The 17,500-nt window shown below is 33.6% G+C and overlaps 1 long non-coding RNA gene across 1 annotated transcript in view; it reads left to right on the plus strand.

Annotated features, from left to right (window-relative positions):
• Positions 1-17,500, plus strand: part of LOC137642136 (uncharacterized) — a 246,469-nt gene that overhangs the window by 149,015 nt on the left and 79,954 nt on the right. The gene's annotated exons all lie outside the window — the stretch shown is intronic.

Here is a 17,500-nt window from a genome sequence, read left to right on the forward strand (position 1 = left end):
AGCGATTTGCTTGGTAGTTGTTGATAAAGAGAAAAATGTCGCATTTTACTGGATGAACACATGAAATATTTTCGTGTTCAGTAACATGTATGAGTTCTTGTAAAGCTTTTAGTGTATGGATAAATGTAAAAATAAATAGAAAATTTATAGAAGCTTTGAAACTGTACTTAATCTCTTCTATACATATATATATCTATAATGAAAAAAAATATATGGTTTTCATTTTCTTAAAGAACTTTTAGGGTTGCCATTTTTCAATTCAAGACGGTCGTTCATGATTTACTATAAATCTTGTATTGATCAGCATGTAAACTTCATTTCCATGACTCAACATACATTTTAGAATAGAATATTTTAAGCATAATAAGTGGAGTATGTTTACCTATGGAGATTGATTGATTGATTTGATGTTTTCTGGCATCCTGACATCTGAGGTCATTGACACCGATATCTTTTATTGTAAATAAAGAATAAAAGAATATTCAATTAAAATCATAAAAGCAAAGATGTCATTTTAAAAGTTAAATATTTTTCTGAAGACCTGCTACTGAAATAAAGCTAAAAATACCACTAGCATGGTAGGACGCGTCATGTCCAAGAATCTAGGCAAGGATGAACCTGCCCTTCTCACCTCGAGCCTCAAACAGATATCTACTTCTCTCACTACTATATGTGGGGCATTCGGTTAACAAATGCCTCACTATCAATGGTACCAAACAGTCGTCGCAATATGGTTTATGTTGGTCAGTCAACAAGAACAGCAAGGTTGAAGATTTAGGAACTGTTGCGCATTCATCACTGCATACTGTAACATAGAAGAAAGCCGATAGGGCGTCTTTGCTATCCTCATTAAATACTGGTGACCAGGGTAAAAAGCAAGACATTCAGGTTTAGTCTGCATATATTTCCATCAGGCATACACCATTACCTAATGATGCTCTAACAGTAATAGATAAAGCATTTAGTCTACCTTTAATTAATGCTGCAGCTTTTGAATGAGCCGCATCAGTTACTGGACTAGGTCAACTGACTAAATTAAACACATTTGTCTCAGGAGACCGGGTAGGAAACTTTTAAGTCACATTAAGTATGAACCTACATAAAAAAAGCCCTGAAGGTAGAATACCTCAATCCCAAATGCAAAGACAAATGTATCTTATTTTTAAGAGCTTTTCTTACTGTGCTATGTGCTCTCCACTATCGGAGAAGGACAGTTGAATTAAGTAGACTTGATCTCTTTACTAGTGTTACTGTTAATTAGATCATCAACATAAATCACCAGAACAGAGTAATTAAATATCATTAAGTAAGTTGTCAAGCCCTCCTTGATCTTTGGTTTGAGACTTCCCTAGAAGAAACTCGACAGTTTACTACACACTCAAGGCAAGTGTTAAAGAGCTTGCATAAGCATGCAAAAATCGGAAAGATGTCAAACAGGCTCATCAGACATTGTCAGTAAGTTTAAAAGCTGTTAATCTTGAGGAGTTTAAGGACTTTTCCAATAAACATAAGAGAGACACGATGTAAGTTTGGGCATTAATGTACATGTATCAGGCTATGATTTAGTTACCATTTCAGACAAATTTATGTGAGGATAATTAGCTACTCTATTTGGTCTCTAGAAAAATTATGATATATGTCTTTACAAACAACAGATAAGACTATGCACAGAAAATCCCTGAATTCATAGCATGAATGCCAGATATGAAGACCAAAGAACTAGTGACTTGGCAAAGTTTCATGGATGGTGCCTTTACTGTTCACACACTGGTTTAGATGAAGACAAGAACACCGGAACAAGAAAACTAAGGGTGAAGGAGGCATCACTGAAATTGAATCCTATGTGACAACATTGCTCAAATTCTGTTTGACTGTCCCCAAACTGGTACAATTAGCAGAAGAGATTAAAGAAATTCTTTCTACTTCTAGCACCTAATTTTCACAACCCATTGCCTTTCAGAAGCAAAGGTGGTTCGTCAGGAGGAGACAGTTAGGAAGCTCGAGAATGATCTTATGCAATGCAATCTTTTCGGATTATCAGAAGCTGTGAAAAACACACAAAAGGCTGTATGTTCAAGCTGATATCAAAATGGGTTTTAGCTCTCAATATCACAGGAAAGTATCCTTATCACAGAACACAGTATTTTATTTTGGAAAGGGGGAACCTGTGAGTTAAGATGACCAATGTTAAGCTGCACAAATGGACTTAGGCAGCAAGAGACATCCAACTCAATGTTAGCCCTAGGATTATGACATTGAAGGCAGGTACATCTAATTTATATTTGCTAGACTTTTGATAATTACTCGCTCATTCCAAGATGTTGATCTAGATTTAGAGGAATTTATAGGGAAACATGAGTTTTGCAACCTTAACTAAATGCAGATGTAGTCTGATGGATCAGTTCATCCAAGAGTAGACAAGAGTATTGTGATGCAGTTACTGAAAGATGTAGCAAGTATTGGTACTCGTTATGATGAAGTTTCTTAAAATTATGCTGTAGGTGATGGGGACTCTAGGTCCCCTAAATGTCTTATGATTAATGGAATGGCAACAGTTCAAGAATAAATATCTGTGAAGAACTTTAGGAACTGCAATGATTAAGGTATATCATACGCAAAGCTTGTTGATTTTAAGGAAAATGGTTATTTGTGTAGTATTTGATAATTTTAGTAAGAGATCCTTAGTCAAAGAAATCACTAGAGAGAGGCGTAGAGGAAAAATAAAAGTAAACCGGTCCAACATTTAGAAGGTGGTTCACATATTAAAGACAAAATGTTGTTCCTTGCAAGAGTAATGGTAAGGATTTACTAATATTGTATCTCTTTGGAAACTCGCCAGAAACAGTTCTAGGCATAATATGATTGCTGTAAGACATCGTTGTCAAAGCCAATTTTGATTACCAAAATCCGATTGATGTAACAGGAAGAGGCAAGGCAAGCAGTAAGTGCAGCGGGAAATGGATTCATTGTGCTCATATATACACAATATACTTATGTTCTACTCCTGGCTCTCCGGAGAACATCAAATCGAAAGGCAAGTTCAGCCATTATCATAGGTACTTGTGAGAACCACGAACAAATTATTCTTAAAACACATTTATGAGAAACTGGGACATGAAAAATCAGCTGCCTTGATCAAATAGCATGCACTCATAGGCTGACACAACAAGCCATATTCAAGGGAAAGGCAAAAAGTTTTATTTTTTTTTTTTAATACATTTTTGAAGTTGAATTCAAAAGTTTTGTATACAATCTCATCTTTGGGCAAAGAAGAACAACCATCAACAGAAGTCATTACTGGTTATGAGTATTGTGTTTACAAATTGTTTTATCATAAGGGTATGGACGTTGAAATAGCATCAAATTTCAAATGGCATCTATCTAAGTACCTTAAATCCAACGGAGTTAGCAAAAATACCTCGAACATCTGGTGCTTTACTCCAACATAACATATCAAGCGTACACATTTAAAAGCCGGCGTTTTGTAACAGGATCTTGTTATTAATCCTGTGTTTCATGATATCCACAATCTATCACTCAGCTGATAAGGTGTGAAATCTTTAAATACATGCAGGGGAAAAGGTTCACACAGGAAACAAATTGGTGTGCACTGAGCTTTATTGCTGTGCAGCAGATGATGACAGATGTTAAAATACGGATTCACATTACTATAGAGATGAGGACTGAACATTTGAGAGGCGCAATTCTCCCTGCAAAACAGTTTTCCATAAAGACTGGGTCTTTTAACATTAAACACTATTCAGTCTAGATTTATAAAATGCTATATCAATAGAACTGCAATGACTAACTCCACCTTTAATCTTCCTTAATTATGACTGTAAACTTATCTAGATAATACAGTGGTAAAGTGGAATAGCATATGTTCAGATTATCGTATCAAGGTATTTTCTAAATATAAGGACATGAAAATTATATAAATCCATCCTAATTATATGTAGTTTTATTTCTAGATAATGGAAACTGGTATGTTATTAATCCTTGATCCTGACTGAAATTAAGTCTCTATCACAAATAGAAGCTGGGATATTAACGAATAAAAAGAGTAAAAGGTAGCCATTTTGAAATTCTATATGGCTACCCTGAAGGTTCATGGAGAAATGGCAATCATGCTTTTCTTGATTAGAGGTAGATATAGAATAGTTTAAACATGATTGTAAAGATAGCAAAACAATTTAAACATGAAATTTCTTACATTTATACATAAACTATTTAGCCGGAATCTCTCTCTCTCTCTCTCTCTCTCTCTCTCTCTCTCTCTAGAGCTTTAGCAGTGTTAATAGTGAAAAATATAATGACTGAAATGGGTTTTATTTAGGTGTACAAACAAAAAATGAAAGTAACAACACCTTGGTTATTGTTATTTCTGTTTTTTATTTGACGTTTGTTCAGAGGCAACTTGGCTGTATCACTTTTCGTAATATTGCTGCAATAGTTTATTTTGATCAGTATTTCCTTATATGTTGATATAGATACTCATTGTTGGATCAGGGGGATTAAAACTCGTATGTATGGTTAATGACAGTATAATTTACTGATGCTATTATTGTTTTTGTTATTGATTTGCATAATTTTTTTTACGGAATTAATGTTTGGCTTATGAAAATTTGTCATCAAAGGGAATGGCATTACGTTTAAAACAGATTAACAATAGAAAAAAGAGGAAATGTAGGCAGTCATAAAGTTATTATGCAAGAACACACACTAATAATTGATTGTTAATAATTAATAATGATTACCAACACACATTTACTAATGAGAACTATATTTAATCGTATTATTAATCAAAGAAATTTGAACCCATAGTAATGATCTATTAGCATTGTCCAAATTTTGATAACAATGGCAACATTGTTGTGAGCTTACGAAAGGAAACTACAAATGGCGACTCATTTGATTCAGCGAGAGTACTATTAATTACCAATAACATCTCAAAAAGAAAATGAGGCCTTTGTCAGACTTGCTAATGAATGTTCGTATTACGTTCCCTGGTGGTTAGATCTCTATAACAATGAAAGTCTGATCATGTATTGTTGCAAGAATTTTAAGAATTTTCTTCAGTATATCTTCCAGAAGATTAGTCTTTGAAAGTGGCATGACTAAATTGGAAATTTAGTGGGCGGGTTACCTTTTTTTCTATTCATGATTAAGAGAAGATTGCTCGAGTTTCTTATTTCAGTAAGGAAATATATCTCTGCTCTGATTTAAATTTGGAATGCAGTGTTTCGCTTTCTGCATAAAGCTTTTAGATTTGGAGAGATACTGGTATTGTATAATATAGTGTTTTCTCGGTTTAATAGAACCGAATTTCAATGGGATTTTTTTTTCTTTCAAAAGCAGTTACTATATTGCTAATTTTTTTGATCGTAGCAGAATCACAATCTATAGATAACTCTTCAACTTTGTTTGCAATATTTTATTTTTCACTTATTATTTTGTAATAATACTAAGGGATATTATTTGGTAACGAGTTAATGCGACTTATCAAACCCAAATTTGTCGGTTCCCGGGAAAACGTGTTGAATTTTAGTAAAACTTGCAGAGGAATATTATTATTATTATTATTATTATTATTATTATTATTATTATTATTATTATTATTATTGTTATTGTTATTGTTATTATTATTATTATTATTATTATTATTATTATTATTATTACTTGCTAAGCTACAACCCTAGATGGAAAAGCAGGATGCTATAAGCCCATGGGTCCCAACAGGGAAAATAGCTCAGCGAGGAAAGGAAAAAGGAAAAATTAAATATTTTAATAGCAACAACGATAAAATAAATATTTCAAATATAAACTATAAAAACTTTAACAAAACGAGGAAGAGAGAAATTAGATAGAATAGCGTGCGCGAGTGTACCCTCAAGCAAGAGAAGTCTAACCCAAGACAGTGGAAGACCATGGTACAGAGGCTATGGCACTACCCAAGACTAGAGAACACTGGTTTGATTTTGGAGTGTTCTTCTCCTAGAAGAGCTGCTTACCATAGCTAGAGAGTCTCTTCTACCCTTACCAAGAGGGAAGTAGCCTTTGAACAATTACAGTGCAGTAGTTAACCCCTTGAGAGAAGAAGAATTGTTTGGTAATCTCAGTGATGTCAGGTATATGAGGAGAGAGAAGAATCTGTAAAGAATATGCCAGACTATTAGGTGTATGTGTTGGCAAATAGGAAAATGAACCGTAACCAGAGATAAAGATCCAATGTTGTACTGTCTGGCCAGTCAAAGGACCCCATAACTCTCTAGTGGTAGTGTCTCAATGGGATTGCTTATTTGTATGCGCGAGGAAAAATAAAATTAACTATTGATAATTGGGTTGTAAAAAATAAGATTTCAGAATAAGTGAACCACTGACTGTTTTTCCTCCCTGATTTTGTTAGTTTATTCGCAATTATGTATACAGTATATGGGTTACTTATAAATGTGGATTCTCATTTGTTTACATTACGTTGTTCGTATGCTGAGTAGTATTCACAGATAAATAAAGATATGTTTTATACTAGTGTTCATCTATGTGTGCGTAGGATTCAGTGATTACATTTATTTGGTAAAGAAAAATAAATGAAGTTAATTTTCTAAACTGTAAACTGTCGACGGAAGTAAAAAGAAAGTGATTTTAGAGTGGGAGTAAAGGTGAGAGGAACATGAGTAATAATTTTTACAGCAAAGTAATATATTGGTTGAGAGGAATTAGTGTATAAAGATACTGGCTTGCTTACTTACCTGGGATTATCAATTTAGGAGCTTTGAGCGAGAAACGAATAACATTTTTGTATCAAATATTTCCTGATGCTTAAAGAGATTTGCAGATTGTAGTTGTGATTTTGATGAAATTGGAAACTGTATTGACATATTTGTTTTCAATGCTCAACTTATGTGAAATAAAGCAGAAGTCCACAAACTGTGTAGTATGATTTCATAGGATAGAATATTACTTATCTTTTTATCATGAGTAACAATAAATAGATAGAGAGGTAACAAAATAATAATAAATTAATTATTGATTAAAAGAATGAGTAAATAAGTAGAGGTAAGTAGAAAATTAAGAAGACATAAACACGAAGTAAGATGAATAAATAAGTAACTAAATAGATCAGTAGATCGATGTATGAATAAATGAAAAAAAAAAATTATATATTTACGTGACTTTTTCCTCAAACAAATGAATTCAAACCAAGAATTACAATGTTTGAAAGTTTCGGTTGTATACTGTACATTAGACTACCCGTCACAAGTTATGGTATCTAAGTGTTTCTCACAAGATGACCCTGTTACTAACAAACCTCTAAACACTGTAGGTACTAAAATCAATTAAGTCATACGGTGTATAAATTCTCGCTAAGCTACTGCTTAATCCTAATGCAATAGCAACATATTTATTTTAATATCGTGGTTCTTCAAAATAATTTAACATTGTCAGTTTGGTCTGCAATTATCCAGCACGCAACATTATTTTTTACATTGAACGTGTGGGATGCTATTAGCCTTCCGGACATATGCGGTTTACTTTTTTTGCGATATCGTCTTTTATGATAAATCGCTACAGTTTTTGTCATTTTGCTTCCATTATTTGTTTACATAAATTAGTTACTTCAGTCAAGAAGCCTTACAGGTAAATGAACACGCAGATGATGCACACTAACTTTGTCTAGCAGATTATCCTAACTTTGGCAGTTATTCTTTTACAAGTTTTTCAAGGCAGACCACCCATGCACTCTTTTTCGCCTGGCAAAGCCTTGCGTTACCTGTTGGAAGATCAACCTGATTTGTGCGGTATAAACATTTCTCGTATATCTACTTTGCTTTTTCGCCATGGCAGTTTAAAGAGGAAGTCACTCCGAGGACCACACTGCCTTCCTGTTTGCTTGCTTCTGTTACTTCCCTTCATTCAGGTGTACCACACGGTTACACATTAAATGCCAAGCACGTAACGTGTTTGTGTGTATGATCGTTTTACTGGAGACATTTGCAAATTGCTCCTTCGATGAATATGCAAATCATATCAATAAACTATTAAATGTTGGAGACCTTTCTGCTTGAATCAAAACGATAATGGCGTCCATTAAACTAAAGGCACATTTGGAGAAATAAACGATTATTAACAATGGTCTGGAGTCTACACACGTGCATGCCTGGAGGAGATTAGCTGATGTTGCTTGTGTGCCAATATTATTGTTGCTTTGTTTACCAAAGTGTATTTTCGGTGTTTAGACCTTAGCTATTAGAAGAAAAAAAATATGTGAAAAACAGACCGATATTAATTACGAAAATGGGTACGTTTAGCTCGCGTTACCATATTTTCTTGATAACTGATATTACGAGTACGATTAGGAAACGGTCGGAGCTTCATAACGTGGGACAAGTTTTTGTTTTGTCTGATATCCTTTGCTGTGTCATTTGTTAGCAATACCAAAAGTTTTATCCTCATATAGGCAATACAGAATACTTGAATAAAGTTAAAACTCCCAGAACCGTGAGTTAGGATCCTGGTATTTATTCTATTATAGGAGAGGGTCACAACAAGGAAGGAAGAGCACAGGGCTACCTATCTCAAAAATTTTTTTGAGAAGTTATAGTGAGCAAACACACACCAACAAATACACTCACACACACACACACACACACACACACACATATATATATATATATATATATATATATATATATATATATATATATGTGTGTGTGTGTGTGTGTATATATTATTTGTAATGACAGCAAGAAGACTTCTAATCATCTTACATCTTTATTACATTAATCAACGTTTCAGGAATTCATTCCCACCACCAGGCTACATGAAACACGAAATTATGTTCACATCAGAAAATTTGGATTAAAATGTCTCTGTAGTAACGTAATATATACAAATACTTAATAAAATAGTGCAAAAATAAATTTATATATATATATATATTTACATATATATATATATATATATATATATATATATATATATATATGTGTGTGTGTGTGTGTGTGTGTGTGTGCGCGCATACAGCAACTACAAATTCAGCCGTTTAAGTCCACTGCTATACAAAAGTCTTAGATACTCCTAGTTATGTGTGGGGTTTGACCATTTTCATCACCACGCTGGCAACTGCGAATTACTGATGATGGGACACTTTAGTCTGACCACTCAGAAAACCAACCTAGTATGGGTGGCCCTAACTAGTACAGCTTTGCTGATCATTGCTATGCACAAAACCCTTTTACCACGTTAAGGTCTTCCCACTCAGAAAGGTTATACTGTATGTATATTTGTGGGATTGTAAATGTCTAATCACTAATGGTATTCGGTTATCAACAACATTTCCTCCCATTTCTTCTGCAAAATGTTTGTTAGTGATTATTTAATGTAGAAACACACTAACAAATTACTTGTTTGTCTGATAATTTTTTTTTATGATGCGATTTGAATGTTGTTGATGATCTTGGAATTTTTAACGTTTTCATTACTTCTCTTGTAGTTTATGTATTTCCTTATTTCCTCTCCTCACTAAGCTATTTTACTTGTAATCCGTGAGTTTATAGCATTCTCCTTTTTCTCAACCTGGGTTGTAGCTTAGCAAGTAATAATAATAATAATAATAATAATAATAATAATAATAATAATAATAATAATAATAATAATAATCTGTATTAAAACTTGCATGTATGCTACATCTGTAATTCCGCTTTATTCATCACTGTATTAAACTGATTTTGTCTTATATTGGCCCCCTCCCGCTCGTCATATTTATTTGTTTAACCAGATGTTGAATTGATCCCGTCAGTGATGATCTTACTAAAGGAGTCGTTACCTGTGTCCAGGTCATTATTTGAAAATTTTATAAATCACACAATACAACGTCCTTTGACACGGTTTCACCACAGATTCCTTCAACCACTCGCACAAATCATCTTCCCCTCTTGAAGTCTTCCAACAACTCGTATCTGGAACCCCTCCCTTATCGCTCATAGTTCCCCAAAATTTATATCCTTTTCTCTCGACAATTTGTATGGAACATTTAGGTTTCTTTGGCTGATCTTAGGTTTTTTTTTCCCGTGATATGATTTATATCATCATAGTTTGTGGAATAAATCTCCGCCTCTTGGTCTTGATGCTCTTATGTCTCAACTTTTAGTGCAGGGAGTATGAACCTTGGTCATTTTCAGGTTTTGTCCCATGGACAACTAAGGATTACTCTCGATGTTAAAAGCATTTCTTTTTTTAACTAAAGGAGAAGCCAACTTCACAGTTGAAGGCATGTTTTTGTCCTCAACTTGTTTTCTCGTGTACTACGGTTTGCTCTTGAGGATAAAGATATTCGATTTTAATTTGTTTTCCATTAACCTTATAGCATTCCATCTGAACTTAAATGATCTGCTTTCTTAAACGTATGTCATACCCGATTCTGAATTATATTTATTTATATTCAAAGAATTCTGTGAAATCAAATTCCCACTAATAAAATTTTGTTATATATAAGGCATCTCATTAAGAAACGTTACTGACCAATTAGTAAGGTAGTTTTTATTTTAACATTTTTGGTATTTCCTCTCTTTTGTCATATTTTTTTACCTGTTATCGTGGAAGTGTTTGCATTTAGTTCATCATTTATTTTCTTGCATTTATATTTTTGCTCCATTTATTAAAAGAATAGAAAAAGGTTTCACTAAAGCCTATCTATCTAGTTTTATTATTCTTACTTCTGTTATAAAAACATTTTAAAGATAACTTTTATTGCCTCAACCCTAAGAGAACTTGAGTGTTACTTATTTTTACATGTTCATCAATAAGGTTCTCACTAAACCAGATCTATTGATAACCATATTACTTGTAAATTTCGTAAACGCTAATAAATAGCAAATCAATCTTCTGCAAACTAAATCGAAAAGGAAAAGAATAACAACTAAAACTGATAAATGAACAAATGAATTATAATTCACTTAAAAATACATAAGAATTAAAAGGGATGGACGATTCGGTTGCATTTGACTTCGGGACAAATCCATAACAAAGAGAGTTATCCGTTATCATTTTCCTTATATAAGGTCTAGAACTGTGTGCTTGGTCATGTCGAAGGGTGAGGTCGGTGATAAGGACTGAGTGGAAGTAAATGCGAAGTTGATGTTATTCCCATCAGGATTTCTAAGTCCCTATTTAAAGAAAGTCATTTTTAATATTGTCGATTTGGTTACGGTATTAAGGTTCAAAGGACTCATTAATGGCAGAGGCAAGATGAGAGACCGACCATATACACATCACCAGCACCCAACCTTACCCCTCTCCACCCAACCTTGGACTTAGGAAGACCTGGCAGCGGCTGTTAATGACTGCTAGTAGACCAATAATTCCCTTTTCCCTCTAAGCTCTCTTCCTTAATTGACTAAGACGGCAAATCGTGTTCTAACAAGAACTATCCAGCACTCGACTTGAACTTTGAACTCAAAATTGCTAAGGGTTGGGGTAGTCTATTGGAAACGTCCCTGCCTGGCGATCTACTGGGCTAGGGTTCAAGACTCGGTCAAGCTCTATAGTTCCCAATATTGTCTGCAACTTAGCCATCCTTGTGAGCTAATGATAGGGGTTTGAGTGAGCCTATAGGTCTACCTACCGAGTCATCAGAAGTCATTACCTGGTCTTCCCTGGTCCTAGCTTGAGTGAAGAGGGGGATTGGGTGTTGGTCATTATGCATACATGTTCAATCTCTAGGGAATTTTCCTACCAGGGCATTGTCACTGTCCCTTGCCTCTGTCATTCCTGAGTGACCTTTAAACCTTTAATCATTGAATGTTTGTAATAAGCTACCACACTCTAAAAATGATGCAAAAACTATGAGTGTAATAAGACCATTATATTCAAGGTGGTGTTGCTGATCGCATTTGGAGGCTGAAGTTTTTCATCATAACAAGGTGTCTGATAAACCACTTCCTTCTCTTTCCATGGCCGTGTCAAAATATCAGGCCTAAAACCTGACATTGCCTTAAACACATTTAATTATAGCTTGTTTCTTGAGCATACTCTTGAAATATATATGTTTTCTTCATATTTCATATCTGACGTCAAAGTTATTTAGGATGAGAAGCTTATAATTTTTTTAACTCGGTACCCCTCCCCCCTCTCTCTCTTTAAGGAGTTTACATTCATGTTTTCATATTACGCACGACACTGTTAGTACTAATCATGTATCATAAAATAGTTGAATAGAGAATCCACATATTTTGAACTGAATCTCTAAAGCATTATTACTATTTTCATGTACATTCTTTTTTGGTTGACCTTATCCTGCTCTCATTAGAATATTAGTTTCATATCGGGGTTGGTACTTAATGTGTATACTACTTTGCTGGGTTCGCCCAAGTCAACGACCCTTCTCCCTTTCAGCCCTTGATCTTCTTCTTCTTCTTCTTTTTTTTTTTTTTTTTTTTTTTTTTTTCTGAGCTCTGTAAGTTGGTCTTGCTAATTCTTATGCAAGGTATTATTCCAGTCGTGATGCCGTTGAATTGAGGGACCTGTGCTATTTCCTATACCACTATATAGTTCATATCGTACTGCATTCATTGTGTGCCGTCAGTCTTTTGACTGATTACTTCAGCGACTGGTTCATATTATATAATCATGATGTGGTGCTCGTTCTGTTTCATATTTCCTTGATTCTCGTAACTTCTCATTTACTAAGGGTCAGCCTGTTACCATTCAACCGTTGTTTCATATACCATCAAATGTTTTTTTTGCATTTTATCTTAATAGCCAAAAGCTGATGGGAAGGGGCAGCGTAGTAAGTCGCTGAACTATAAGAAGTAAGAAAGGAAAGAAAATAAAGTCTATAGAATGCTGAATGAAGATTCGAATGATGCGAAAACTAACAATTTTTGCAGTCATGAAAAAGGCAACTCGATGAGCTGAATATGGAAGTTTACAAACTAAATCATAAATTGAGACTGGAATTACATAGGTCTCTGCTTTTTATTTGTAAAGTATTTTTGTTAGTTGTTATAAGCTATGTGCTATTAAGTTGATTCAATACTAAGCTCGAAATAGTTATAAATCAATACTTGACGAAAATGATTTATTTTATTTTTTGTGTGTAATTTTAAGCCCTTTATTTTGTTTTGACAAAATTCCAATATCGCCTGGCTTAAAGTTAGTGCTTGATTTTGTTCATGTTAACCGAAGTAACAATAGGAAAATGACATCCTAAAATTACCTTGCACAGTTCATTTTTCATTGATTGTTTAAGGAATTACATGTGGCAAATCACAAACACAACGCCCCAATCGACTTTAAACTTTACGGGCAGAGCTTCTTTGTTGTTTTGCAGTAATTTTGCATTTTAATGTAATAAATATCCGTTGATAATTGGTATTTTAAACTCTTAGATATTAGAAACGACGATTATAACGTGAGGTGGAAATGTTTGATGTGATAATTACCTCCGCCGACGAAGTTGGGAGGAGGTTATATTCCCCCCCACCCCCGTTTGTCCGTTTGTGAACATCTTTCTGGTCACAATTTTGCTCATAGAGTAGTAAAACTTTCAGAGATTAATAGTTTTGTCTAGTCAGGGATGTGATTCATTTTTTAAATCCCTGGTCAAAGTTCAAGGTCAAGGTCGAGAAATAAGCTGCCCTGGCGGAGGTCACAATTTTACTCATAGATTAGTGAAACCTTCAGAAATTAATTGATATGCTATGACGTCGAAGTGATTCAATTTTGAAAGTCCTTGGTTAAAAGTTAAGGTCTAAAAGTAAGATGCCGTGGCGGAAGTCTGCGCTCTACTGAGTGCCCCTCTAGTTACTGATGTACTCATCGATATATATATATATATATATATATATATATATATATATATATATATATATATATATATATATATATATATTATAAAATATGAACTTGTCCGCGTCTTATGAATACAAGGAGATGACTTGTAAAAGACGTTTGCCACGCTGATTTTACTCAGACATTTGTCTTATACATTTGTACAGTATTATCAATTAAATAATTTATATTGAAAATATTTGGATATTCGGTGGGTTTCGATACATTGCTATCTGGTAATCGACGATGCACACTCGAGAAAATACGGCATACAGTTACCTGCATAGCACTTATATCATAATATGTCCTTGTTGAATTCTTTCTTGTTTTGGTTTGTCTTCAGTTTCAAAATGATTTTCTTTGGAATGTGGGTAGTCAAAAATTGCTAACAATACGACAAATTTCTAATGAAATCTTTAAATAATGTACTCATTTTTTTGTTGCTATTAATAATGTTATTGGTTTTATAGTAATTTATTTTTTAGTAATTGCTCGCTATAATCAATTGATGAAATGATTGAACATTTTGGTGATGCACTATAATGTTATTTTGAAAGTTTTGTGGTTGACCATTGCTATCATGATGCTATTATTATTATTATTATTATTATTATTATTAGTAGTAGTAGTAGTAGTAGTAGTAGTAGTAGTAGTAGTAGTAGTAGTAGTAGTAGTATACATGAGCAACAATAAGATATGAAAATATGAATAGTAATTAAAACACTTTTCTGCCGAAAGCAGAGGTATCTAGCTTTAAATTAGGTTTAAGTTTTTCTATGTAAAAGTTTTCTAGCTATCTTAGCTTTGCCTCCAAACGAGCTTTACATAAACGACTAAAATCAAATAATAAAAATTGGTGTTACACACACCATGACAATGTTCTCTTTTAGAGGATTGAGAAGGCTTACCTAACGGTAGAAGGGTCCTCGAACTAATGCCTCCATGTTCAGAGGTTCTGGTGGACAAAGTTTAGTTGAACTATCCACATAAAAAAACGTTGTTATTATTATTATTATTATTATTATTATTATTATTATTATTATTATTTGCCAAGATTCATCCCTGAATTCGAAAAAAATGTCAAAGGCATCAACGACCCTTTTTTTTCTGCACATTATTAATATATTAGTCGTCAGTTTGCGTTCCCAAAGGTAGCTTTGTTTAGCTTTGAAGCAAGAATAATTCTGCCCATGAAACTAAACTTTTTATTTCCGTAGCTGATGTCTTATGAAAAAAAATAATGAAATTACAAACTAAATTTACGAAGCAAAAATAAATGAAATTACAATTTAGATTCCCGAATCATTTCTGCTTGGTTTGGTTTATATCCTAAAGCAAGAAAGGCTGATGACAACAATTGATGGTTGAGCATCCTACACTGGCGATTGTATCCGAGATGTAAATTACTTCATGAAATCGTTTCCTACCTGATAACTTATTTTACTAGTAGATCAATAAAGACGTTGATTAATCTTGAAAGTTTCCAAATAAAAATTGGAACCTTTTTTATAATAAATATTAAAAGGATGTATGTTATTAGAAGTGTAAAAGTAACGAAAGTAATACAACAAACTTTGAATTCCATTCTGATAATCCATCAAAGAAGTTGTCATCAATTTGATTGTGTCAGAAGCTTTCCATATATATAATTTATTACTGCTCCTCTATGCAACTTGATAGCTGGGGTATTCAATTTTACAGAAAGTATTTTATGTCAAAATCCACTTGTCCGGGTAACCACATTGGGTGAAGAATCTGCAACGAGTAGTGTTTTAAGGGTACTGCATGCATTACTAAAGATTCATTGCAGCGTCCCTGTAACCCTTAGCTGCATCCGCCATTTAGCCTTCTACTTTACATACGTTCCTTCTTCCTTTATTTAATTTCTTTTATCCATTCTTCACCAGGATTTTACGTCAAAGTATAACGAGGAGGTAACTGGGCATTACTCCAGATGCACCTCGGTTCTGACTGATCAACTGAGCTCTGCTCCCTTGCCCGAGCACCCTGCCATATGGCACATTTATAAATCTTCCAGTATCACCAGTGTGGAAGAAACTGTCTGTTAGCATTCTCAGAATTCTTTAAGGGATCGTCGAACTTTATATTCTCTGGGGTATAAGGTTGATATGCAGAAAATCTAAGACCGTATTAACAGAAATAATTGACCTTATATAATACATCCCTAAACTAAAGAGCCTGCTGTGTTAGTTCGTCTTTTCCAATTACTTATATTGAAGACCTCTTCCCCCAACAATTCCCCGTTCACAATAAGACGCCGTCTAGTCATTTTAATTATTTCACTATATTTAGTGTTATATTTGACTCTAGACTTCCATTCTTAATGCTTAACATTAAATGCTTCTAGGAAACTTGACATCTATCATTGAACTTCCTCAGTCCCCAGGGATGATAATATTTGTGCTACGGGGTTTTCTCATCGTCATTCTTACTATTACTGTAGACTGATATCAAATTCCCACATATCTCCCTCACACACAAACACACACACACACACACACACACATATATGTATGTATGTATGTATGTCTGTATATTGCTCCCCTATATAATAAAGAGCAAGTGTCTGGAGATATATATATATATATATATATATATATATATATATATATATATATATATATATATATATATATATATATATATATATTTCTCTCCGGTCACGCTCAGCGGCAATATCAGACGAATAGATATTCGGTTTCTCCGTGACCCTCGTAAGGGGTTAAGGAAAGTGCAGTCATGCCCTGGTGAGAGTGGGTACCCAGAGAGGTACACTGTCTGTATATGTCTATTTGAATATTCAGCCGTCATTTTTGACGGGTCGCGTACGATATTGTATACATTATATATATATATATATATATATATATATATATATATATATATATATATATATATATATGTGTGTGTGTGTGTGTGTGTGTGTTTATATATATATATATATATATATATATATATATATATATATATATATATATATATATATATATATATATATGTATATGTGTGTGTGTGTATATGCATATTTATATGGTAGGTTTGAGTAAGAATTCTAGATTTATGTTACTGGCATCAACCTAAAGTGAAATTATTGCGTAAGCCTACAAGGGAAATGCATATCTTGATGGCGACCGCAATTAAGTAAGCAGCATCTGGTAATAATTCATGGAATGTAATAGAAAAATAATTTCGGTTATTTATAGCTCTTCTCTTTGCGCACATTTTACAGCTATCCCAGCGGAATGTAATTTAAGGAATCATAATAATTTTGTTCCTAATTTTTTGTACATATTATACTTCTATTTTTAAATAGAAGTTTATGGGCGATTCCTAATCATTGTTTGAGAGTCTTCATGTTTTAGTTTGTTGATGATTTAGTTTTAGTTTCTAATAACCTTAACTGGGAGTTTTTATTTTAATTAAAGTAGCGCTCATGTTGGATACAAATTGTTTCATTGCCGTTCTTAAAGAAAAATAAAGCTTTAGATTTCTCTCTCTCTCTCTCTCTCTCTCTCTCTCTCTCTCTCTCTCTCTCTCTCTCTCTCTCTCTCAAATCTAATCTCCCGTGTCAAATTCGGCATCCGTGAACTTTTCTCCCTCTAATCATGATTTGCTTCTGCTGAAAATGTCTAGGCGCCTTCAAAGCTCC

Source organism: Palaemon carinicauda, chromosome 6 (genome assembly GCF_036898095.1).
Source record: "Palaemon carinicauda isolate YSFRI2023 chromosome 6, ASM3689809v2, whole genome shotgun sequence".
In the NCBI taxonomy this organism is placed as follows: Eukaryota; Metazoa; Arthropoda; class Malacostraca; order Decapoda; family Palaemonidae; genus Palaemon; species Palaemon carinicauda.